This window comes from Spinacia oleracea, chromosome 2, assembly GCF_020520425.1.
Source record: "Spinacia oleracea cultivar Varoflay chromosome 2, BTI_SOV_V1, whole genome shotgun sequence".
NCBI lineage: Eukaryota > Viridiplantae > Streptophyta > Magnoliopsida > Caryophyllales > Amaranthaceae > Spinacia > Spinacia oleracea.
Window position 1 is genome coordinate 87,370,595 of NC_079488.1, and position 11,268 is coordinate 87,381,862.

Here is an 11,268-nt window from a genome sequence, read left to right on the forward strand (position 1 = left end):
CAGTGCAATGGAGGGGGTCCAATCAAGAACAAGACCTGATCTCATTAACAATATCAGCGGTGGACCAAAAACAATGCACCCCACCAATCTCCATATTATGTTCTGATACGCTATCTAAACCATGACGCTGCTACTCTATCTAAACCAAACATTTTCACTCTATTATTGTCCCTGTTATTACGTGTACAACTAGTGTATAAAATTCTCTTGTATAACATCATTAGTTTGTTGACACATCATTAAATCCATAAAAAATAAGAATAAAAGACAATAAATATGACATTTCAACCAATGGAAAAACATGGTGTACAAGATACCTTGTACACTAGATATACATATAGTAGGATCTCATACTTGTACACTCTTTCTCCTAGTAGTGCTAGCACATCCGGATCTCATATCCAATCCGCGTTTCCACTTTCGAATATTTCAGATTGGATATCCATAATTTTTTCGGATCGGAATCAGATCGCTATTTTAAAATTTTCGGATATTCTAATTATCTGTGTTTTTTTTTAAATAAAAAAAAATATTTTCGAAAATCAAAAGGAAACCCTAAACTATTGTTGTGTCGGTTTACTCACTCTCCTCTCCCGCAACCAACAACCTCCTCTCTTTCATCTCTCCCCTATGACCCGCAAATATATATATATATATATATACACTTTAACTTAGTTTTTTTGGAGATCACTCAGAGCGCCACGTAGGATTTCCACGTCATCATCTATATAACTTATATTATATGAGATTTAATAAAATAAAAATAGATAAGTAAAGACCCGATAGAGGATACTAAGAGATTAATAGATAAATAAATACTTAGTAAAATATAATAAGATATGAATTTAATAGAAGTCAACTACTGGTAAAAGAAATAAGAGATAATTTTTTCTAGGAGTCCAAATAGATAAATAAAAGGTTATTCCATGAAATGTCCATGAGGTTTGACTAAATGCAACAAATATCTCTAAACTTTCCAGAATGTACCAAATACCCCTGAGGTTTAGTAAAAATACACCCACAAGGCTAACTGAGGTTAAGTCCCCGTTAGCGTATGTTTACCTTTTTGCCCTTAATAAATCATTTTCTCTATTTATCCTAACATTAACCCTTACTTACATTAGTTAACCCCTAATTAAATTAATTAAACCCTTAAAAAATTAATTAACTATTATTTTAAAAAACAATTAAGCCCAAAAATTTTGGGATTCTCCACTGTTGCTCTGCTTCTTCACGTAAACCCCAAAAGGTTAATTTAGGTTATCAACCCTTGATTTAATTTGCAACAACATTTTCTCTCTCCTTAAAATATGAAACCCAAAAATCGCATGGTATTTTTGTATTGGGGTTTTGTTGGATTGGAGAAAATGCTATCTGGGTTGAGGGGTCGATCCGAGCGCTTGAAAAGGTAACAAAAGGACCATGCGGCAAGGAGGATACCGAGGGCGAGGAGAGAGAATGGGTGGGTAACGAGGGAGAATCTGACGACGAGGTCTTACGGAGGCGGTAGTGGCTCTTGCGATAAATTCAGGTTTCAAGAAGGCAGATCGGGCGATGATGCGATGGGTGATGAAGGATCGAAAAGTGGGGGTGGCGATGGGTGGATCGGATGATTGAATGGCGGTTGTGGAGGTGGTAGGGATGGTGGCGGCCTGGCGGGTTTCGACTGTGGGATGGAGATTGGCCGCCCGGTATTCAATTTTACTTCAATATCTATACTAATATATTAAAAGGCGTTGTGGAAAATGTATATGTGTCACGTAATACTCTCCTCACGCCACATCATCCACTCATCAAGTATTATGTAATGGACAACCAAAAATCAATCACAAATTCTTATTTACAATGGGTGTACAATAAATATTGTACACCGAAGTAAAAGTTGACTTAAAATGCTTTAAAGTTACATTTATATATGTAAAAGTTATCTATTTTTTAATGATAAATTTTTTATTTGAATAAAAAATTATTTCTTCAAAATCACTAATAATGTATAAATTAATCATTTAACCCTTTAAAATGTTTATCTATCAACATTTTAATTTTATAATATAAAAGTTACAGAAAAATAGGTTAAAGTTACGAAAAACTGCATAAAAGTTGTCTTGGTGTACAATAAATTTATTGTACACCTTGTGCGCGCGCAAGACCTTTTGAAAATCAATACGACGAGGTTCGAACACCAGACCTCAAGTGTGGATGATAGTTCTCATTACCATCTTAACCAACCACCAATTGTGATTTATCTCTTCACATTAATTTATAAATAAATGTTCACATGAAGTCTAAAACAAATAAATTTTTATGTGACTTTTTAATGTCTATGGACTATTTTGAAGAAAAAAAAATTAAAGCATTATGACAACCATGAAGAAACATAATGTCTTAAGTCTCATAAGAATCAACTATAGGATTTCCTTAATGTCTTAAGTCTCATAAGAATCAACTATAGGATTTCCTTAATGTCTTAAGTCTCATAAGAATCAACTATAGGATTGCCTTACATAGCTGCATATATATCTAATTTGGTGTTTATTAATTTGACGCACTTAGTTCCACAAGAAAACAAAGTATACAAATTGTAAGATGATATGATTGAAAACTTACTTGCCATGATAAATGACTTAGCATGTCTGTGTTTGACGAACTTAACGGATATTTTTCATTCTATAGAATACATTTATTTTGGTCAAGTATTGAGCTCAAGAAAAATCTAAAACTTTCGTTATTCAATGTAGCAATCGGGGCATCGCACGGGCCACACACTAATTATTTTTTAATTGATGTGCAAAAATTGATGGTGGTGGTCATGACTTCCATGGTGGTTTGAGATGAGAAAACAAATGATGATGATGATGATAATGATGATGCCGTTGCAAAATCGCAGAAGTAAAGACATACGAAGAATTGAAGCAGGCAAACAACATTACAATTAAGTTCACAATTTTGGGGTTATTTTTTAGGGCCTTAATTTATTAATAGCTCCTCGAAATTAGCCCACCCTTTCACAAAGAAGCACCCCAGTGAGAGATACAGATAAAAAAAACAAATAAACAAATCCAAAGGGAAAGAGAGAAAAAAAAAATTAAAGTTAAAGTTAACGGATAAGTTAACGGAGTTGACGAAAAATAGTAGTTAGGGGTATTTTGTGTATTTTTACAGGGGTATTTGGTGGATTCTAGAAAGTTTAGGGGTACTTGGTGCATTTAGTCAAACCTCATGTGCAAATGAAAAAACCGATAAATAAATACATACTAAAAGATAATAAGAGATAAATTTACTAGGAGTCAACTACAGTGTTCTATATAATGCAGCTACATTACCAAAAAAAAAAAACAATTTCATTAACGAAGGTCTATATATTTATGACGGGCTCAAATCCCGTCTTTTAAGTGAAATATTCTACGACTGGATATCTAATTACCAACATGATCGATATATGCGATGAGATAGATGACGACCTTCTTTCACGACGGGCTTACGACGGAATTACATCGTAAGTGTTCTTTTACAACGGGAAATCCTGTAGTTAATACTTTTACTCCTTAAAAAAGTAACAAATCATGCAATCACTCTGCAAATTTACTTTATTAATCCGTGCATTGCACGGGCTTAATTCTAGTTTATATAACTATAGAGTACATATTCTTGTAGAAGTATTGTCTCTATTATATAAGCCAAGAGGGGAGGGACAATTCTGTAACACCACTTTTCGTATCCACAAGCAAAAAGACAAAAATACCCCCCTAATTAAAACACAGCCCCATTCCAAACCCTAAAATGTCGTGCCTCTCTCTCAACTTCATCGTCCCCTGCTCTCCTCCCTTCCATCTTCTCCTCTCTCTTTTCTCCTATCTTCTCACTCCTCCCTCACATCCTCTCCTTTGATCTTCTCCATCTCCTGCTCGAAAAAATCCATAAAATCAAAAAAAAATCGAGACCTAATCTTTGTTCATCCCAAATCTCTAGGGCACCAATTATTTGTTAAAATATAAATTTCTAGGGCACCAATAATGGGTGCGAAGATTGGAAATTTCTTTGAATCCACCGGAAATTTCTTCGGCGCTGGCTACATAATATTGTTAAGCATTGCGCCGGCTACAATAGTGTGCCTGCGAATATCGATTAATTTCTTCGGAACCGGAAATTCTTTGATTAATCCCAATAACAGGGTTTTCTTCGTATTATTGAAATTATTTGATTGAAACCCTTCAATTTGTTTGATTGAATTTTTTCATTGAAACCCTTTAATCTGTTTGATTGAAACCATACTGTTAAACATTGCTTTAGTTTTCTGAGTGCCTTCTTCTATTGTTTTCAAATCGAAGACGGCTTGTGGAAATCCTTAATGTTGAAGAAGGCAAATCGGGTAAAACTATCCTCCAATTTATTTATCTTTGTAGTTTCCTTTGTGTAAAGAAGAGATTCAAATTTACAACGATTTGGTGGTTTCCTCTGTAACCTAAAGCAAGAAAATAATGAAAGTGCGTATTATGGAACCTTGCTTTCTGCCTCACTATTATAGCATAACTCAAATGGTGTTGCATTGTAACTCTACAATTTTATTTAATTTTAATTTTGCAGATTTTGTGATTTAAATTTCTTTCAAAATCAAGGTTTCGTTGAAGATTTACCAGTATTTTTCTGCAATTTTTAGTTTGATTTTTTTTATCTGTTTTTATTTTCTTTTGGGATCTCTTAATTATTGTTTCTTAGATCTGTGATTTTTGTTGGCTCAATGTCTCATTCCTTTTGTTTCTCGATTTTGCAGGTGTTCTCTGAGGGGATTTCTAAAAAAATCGAAGCTTTCTACGATCTGCAAGATACCTAGATCACGAATAGATTTTTGGAATTCATCTTTTCTGGTAATCTCATCATTACTCCCTCAATTAATTTTTTGTTTTTCCTTACGTTTTTTTTCTTATGCTAATTTAAGTTTTTTTGTGTGTGTGTTAATTTCCTGATTTCGGAGTTAACCAATTGATGTTTAATTGTGCATTTGGGATTTGTTGCATTAATTCCAGGTCAGATTTTATGGTTAGAAGGATTTTATTAGGTTTTGATTTTGCATGTGGTTTCGCATTTTTTACTGCTTCACCTGCATAGCTGTAGTTTGAGTATGTAAATTGTAATATTTGGTTGCGCCGTGTATGTATTTCGATATGGCTAGACGATAGGTGGATTTATTATAATATTGTATGCTCCTTCATTGTGTGACTGGGGGGGAGAGGCTTTCAATTTGATCTGTTGAAGGATGTTTGTTTCGTTTTGCAGGTTATTGATTTTGTATTGTGAGTGGCTAAATGGTTATATGTTAGATTTCATGATCTAAGGTGGAAGAGAATCATGGAGAAAGGGTAGGGAAGCCATTGAAGAAGGCTTGACTACGTGAGGAAGATAGAGAGCTAAATAAAATGTGTTGTTTTTATTATTTCTCAACTAACTAATGAATACAAAATAGAGTGTTGTATATATACAAGCTACTAACAAATATAACAAACTTTCCTTGTACTAAGGAAAGTATAGAGACTTGCATCTTCATATATAAGAGGGCAATCTCCAACATCCCCCCTCAAACTGGAAATGGTTGGAAAAACATTTCCAGTTTGAACTAAAATGTTGAACTGAAGTAAAGAAGTGGAACCATTGCAAGCTGAAAACGATAACAAGCTGCCGAACCACAACAGATCGTAGTGACCAGAGAGATAAGCTACCCTAATTGGAGTATGATCCTGCTCTTCTGTGGTGTAGTGCTATAGTAACATAGCTAGCATACAAGGTAGCATTACAGTGAGTTAGGGCTCCAATGCCATTGCCAAGCAGAATGTAGATATCAAATCTGATCAAGGAATATGCACTCCATATGACTCCATTGCCAAGCAGAATGTAGATAACAATGATTGGTGAATTGTAGAACACTAGGAGTGTAACGCAAGCTAAGGCAGAAACACCAACTCCCCTCCTTCTAGCACCAAAAAGTTCACCAGGTTAACCAACAACTTGCTGAAATGTCCCATCAAGACTGCCAGAATATGGAACCAACTACTCTAATGAAATGAGCCAAGAAATTGAGGTGAAAAGGATTCTGGAAAGTATGTGTATTAGGAATTTGTGTTTAGAATGGTGTAGGGAAAAGATATGATCACACGAAGGACCATAGGTTTGGTTATCAAGTGAGAGAATATTAGTAAAGGTTCAGAGAAAAACAAAGGGTTCAGAGAAATAGTTCAGAACAATATAGTTGAATTGAGAAACAGTCAAATCAACTTCAGAGAAACAATTCAGGTTCAGAGAAACAATTCAGAGAAACAATTCAGGTTCAGAGAAACAATCAGAAAGAGAATCAATCTAACTGATCTAGGCTTAGAACAAAAAAATAGGGGTTTAGAGAAACAATTCAGAACAAAAAAGACCTCAACCTCTGTTGGGCCACAGAACAAACCTCAACCTCTGTTGGGCCACAGAACAAAAAAAAAATTGAATCATGCCAACATTCAAAAGAAAACTTCAAACCAATACTGAATACTGGCAACAAATCATGCCAAATAATTCTGACAGCAATTCCTCTTGCTGCTCACACAAACCCAACAACTTACTGCATATGGGATGACTACCCCTATTTGTTGTAGCTGCACAGTTCACTGCAGTCTGCAGACTTGAGAGATACGCCAATAAAATCATCACACCCCATTCTTGTTTATGAAGTGGAAATGACTTCAAGCGGAATGATGGGAGCCCAACACCAAGTAACAGGTGCTAAGGCTAACTAATGACAGCAAAATCCAGGAAATGTAGGTGTAGAAAGCAAATGCAGGTGCCATTATATATGAGAAGGGATCAAGATACCACTTAAGTGGTGGAAATATCATCAGCATTGTTGTAGTGGATATGGCAGCAAGGTTCACATACCCTGCCCCATGTTGTGAGATAAAGAGCCAGAGGAAACCCCATGAATTAATCACACCAAATAGGACAAAGCAATTCACTATGTGCGGACAGATAAGCCCACATCCCACATAAATTGGACTAAAATCAAAGTAAAAAATATTCTTGAATAGTGTTAAGCCGAGAGTGGGAAAGTTATCAAACCCACATGAATCACCAATACCACAAGAAACCAATCTAATTGATTGAATTAGGGCGAAGCAATACATCCCAAAAATGTCCTCAACCACAGGAGTTAGAGCAAGAAACAATAGCTCTCGGTGCTTGCCATTAACGCACCTCGAACAAATATTAAGAACCCTTTGAAGACACCTCTGCAATCTCTCCATCCTATCTCCTCATATCATCAGAAGAACTGACTTTCCTTCTCAGCCACAATTCGTCGAACACCATCAGTTCAACTTTCTTAACAAGAAACATCCCAAAGTTCCTCACAAAATCAGTGTAATCCCCAGAATTCGAATGCGCCTCATCTCTAAAAACACACATATTCTTTGAAGAAATGGTTTTGGGTTTTTCCCAGAGAAGAAATAGTTTGTAAATTTGAAACAGAGGAAGCCAAGAAATCATGGAAACGAACTCAAGAATCACAATTCACCAACATTTATCAACCCATTTAGCAGACCCATAAATCGAAACTCATAACCAGAGAAATTTGGGTAAACCTCAACTGAAGCATACATTACCCAGACTAACAAATCATATGAAATTGAACTTGCGAATTTTGCAGAATGAGAGAGAGGAACATTATCATTACCAAATCTTTGCCGTTTTCTTGACAAGAACAATGCCGGTATAACCAACGCCGACTGACACAAGAAGTTGAGAAACTGACGAGCTTCAAGATCGACGAAGAAACCTGATTCGTTCGTCGTCAACAACAGAAAGGAAAAGGAGATCCTTCGATCAAAACCCGATCAATACTTCGATCAAACACCGAAAAAAAATGCAGAACAATCTTCAAGAAACCCAATTAATTTGAGCTTCGAATTGAAGGGCAGCAAGATGAGCTATACCACCACAGAAAACGCCGACAAGGAAGATCACGAGGAAGTAGGAAACAAAACTTGCGGTTAATTCCAGTAGTACCCAGATTTTGGAACATCAAGAATCTATCACGTATATTCATATTCTTGCAAACATGAAATTGCAAAGGAAATTAGCAAAGCAATTGAGAAACCCAGAAAAATTGAATTGGGGCAAATCGCTCTATTTTGCGAGTCAAAGATATGAACCCTAGAAATTGGGGAAAATCAAGAATTTTGTGCGGAACTAAAAAAGCTAGGGATCGATTCCCGCTCTGATACCATGTTAGATTTCATGATCTAAGGTGGAAGAGAATCATGGAGAAAGGGTAGGGAAGCCATTGAAGAAGGCTTGACTACGTGAGGAAGATAGAGAGCTAAATAAAATGTGTTGTTTTTATTATTTCTCAACTAACTAATGAATACAAAATAGAGTGTTGTATATATACAAGCTACTAACAAATATAACAAACTTTCCTTGTACTAAGGAAAGTATAGAGACTTGCATCTTCATATATAAGAGGGCAATCTCCAACATTATACTCACGTACATGATGTATTTTCCAAGTAATCTAATTTTAAACAGGCGCTTAAGCTCTAATACAAATTATACTTACATGTCAATAATAGTTGTTGTTGGTGTAGTGTGTTGTGTTGATGGTTTTTTTAGGGATGTTATAAGAGTCTTTTCATCATCTCTTTGTATTGGTTATGGGCTAATAAATAATATATCAAATGACTATGCTCCTCATATCGAGAATGAATAGATTTCTGTTTCAGACCACTACCATGAATTTTATGAATGTTTACCAAAGATATTTTGCTTCCTTGAGAGAAGACGAGTGGTCATGAACTTGTGGGTATGCTTTATCACTTAATGAATTCTACACTGAACTCTTTCCTTCCTTTCTGAAAGTCTACAAGAGCTTTTTTTTGTTTATTTACAACTTTTTTCTTTCGGTGTCGTACTTACCAGCTCTTGGGCTTAATATGTTTTGTAGAGTCTGCTTTCATTTTGCAAGTTTTCAGCTTGGATCAACCCACTAAGGTACCTAGCTTCATCATTTGAAACTTGGTTTTTTCACTTTATATTTCTTTCCTTTTTGGTTATTTTATGTCTGAGAACCTGATACATCATTTTCTTTCTCATACCTTATAGTTTCAACCAAAAGACCTCTTTTTTACCCTTAACCAATCTCTCCCATAGAAAGTTTATAAAGTAACGAACAACGCGCAACTCCACGAATATAAATACAAAGCGGTGTTTTCTTATCTGTTTGAATCTGATTGTGATTATAGTGGGGCCCTCGTCCTAGATGGAGGTCTGTACAGTGTACTGGATAAAGTTTTCCCTAAAACAATGGTGATGTAGATATTTGGATTTAAAATATATGATAGCTGAGATAGGAGACTCACGGTTCAATTGTCAGAAGTTGAAGCTACCTAAAGGATGCGGGTGTGCTTTATCAATGAGAATAATTATTGTTGGTTTTTTTTTTCTATGGGTTTGTATGAGTAATAGGATTCAGGTTTCCAGGTATGAATTCCAAATGCACTGTATTCAGGCTAATGAAAGAAAAATGTGAAACACTTGGGTAGAGTTTTGTATTCAGGCTATTGGTCTTTTCTATTTAAGGCCAATGTTGGCCTTTAACGGGTTTATGTTAACATCATTATGTTAAGTTTCTATCACTGCATAATTACTTTTATTCATCTACATAATTTATTCTTATGTGATATAGATATTCATGGGTTATGTAATTTAATGTAATTTTGTTTTTATGTCTCTTCTGAGACATCTAGAATTAACAACAATATATTGTGTAATTTAATAAAATTCTATTTTTATTTCGAAATGTTACTACTTTGTGAACATTTTTTTATTATCTAATATTTATATTTAGTGGTTGTAATACAATTTTAAGTTTTTATATAATCCGCACGCATCGCATGCATATAAGACTAGTTATTCATAAGAAAACACTTGGCACAATTGTTTTTTAATTACTTTTTATGATTTTATTTAACGTACTCCATGTTAGCTAAATAAATAATTGGAACAACTTAGCTGGATAATACGTATGTACGAACTGAACACTTGTCGCGCCGTGGATGATCGAACCACAGCTCTAAAAGACAATTCGACGCTACCTCCGATGCAGTAGATCACATGCGGTAGCCCTCCAGGGTTAACACGACACCAAGGTTTGTGTGCACTCACAAGACTCGGTTGGAGACCATAGTATTTGCCAAGAAAAACGAGAACAGTGTTTGAGAATTTGAGAGAGAAAACTGAGAATTGTTTCTGTAAGTTGTGTGTTTATGGTAAACATAAGGAAGATATTTATAGGAGGGCTGCAACAGCCATAAACGGCTAGTAGTGGAGTAGAGGGAGGTTACCACGTTTACTGGGTAATGAATTGGTAGTTAAAACGGCATTTAGTGGGGTTAATGGGACATTTACGGGATTAATGGTTTGATTAATTCTTTCTGCCCGTTAGAATTAATTAAACCCACTTTTGACCGAAAAGAATAACCCGGCCCACAAAACCCACCCCACGCCTGCGAAACGCATTCGCCAAGTACCAAGGCCCAGGGCCTGGCCCACGCCCGCGCGCGTGTGTGTTGTGTGTCCACCCATGTCACTCACATGCTTTCTTAAACAAATGATTCCCCCAAGTTCCCAAATATAAATATTGAATGTGGTTTGTTTTTTTCCCATGTGGGACTTTCCCTATTTCCACACTTTCCCATTTCCCACTCATTTTCTTTTGTATTCTCACTAGGATTTCCAACACTCCATACGAGCATTAAAGATAAATTATCCATTAAATACGGTTATGCTCATAAACAAATATAACAACATAAATAATTGCATTGTCAATTTTTCATGAATACTTTAATTTCAAGTACAAGTTTTTTCGGGTCGTATAAAATGGATTCAAGCGTTTTGGGGTGTTTGATTAGAAGAAGTTTGAGAGAAAAAAAGTTTTTTAAGGTGAATTAGACCAAATGAAAAAGTTAGTTAGAAATGTTTGATTATGAAGGGTTTGGAAGAGAGTTTTGGGAAACTAATTCTAAAAAAGCTTAACATAAGAACTTTTTGCAATTGAGGTTTGAGAAAGGAATGTAACTTGCCTATTTTGTCTCAATATTGCCTAAAATTACAACCCTTCCCAACTTTGATACCCTACATTGTTCCCCTGCTAAAAACATTACTGACATCTCCTTCTACATTAACACTTGAAAGATATTGCAATCATACTTGTAAAATTAATAACATTTCTCTATTTGCAAA

General features: G+C 35.3%; 1 long non-coding RNA gene across 1 annotated transcript; it reads left to right on the top strand.

The window, feature by feature from the left end:
• The first annotated feature begins 3,840 nt into the window (after nucleotides 1-3,840).
• LOC130467976 (uncharacterized) lies at nucleotides 3,841-9,817 on the top strand. The gene is made up of 3 exons (XR_008928185.1): nucleotides 3,841-4,369; nucleotides 4,772-4,865; nucleotides 8,972-9,817. It is a non-coding gene; the product is annotated as an uncharacterized lncRNA (long non-coding RNA).
• The last annotated feature ends 1,451 nt before the right edge of the window (nucleotides 9,818-11,268 follow it).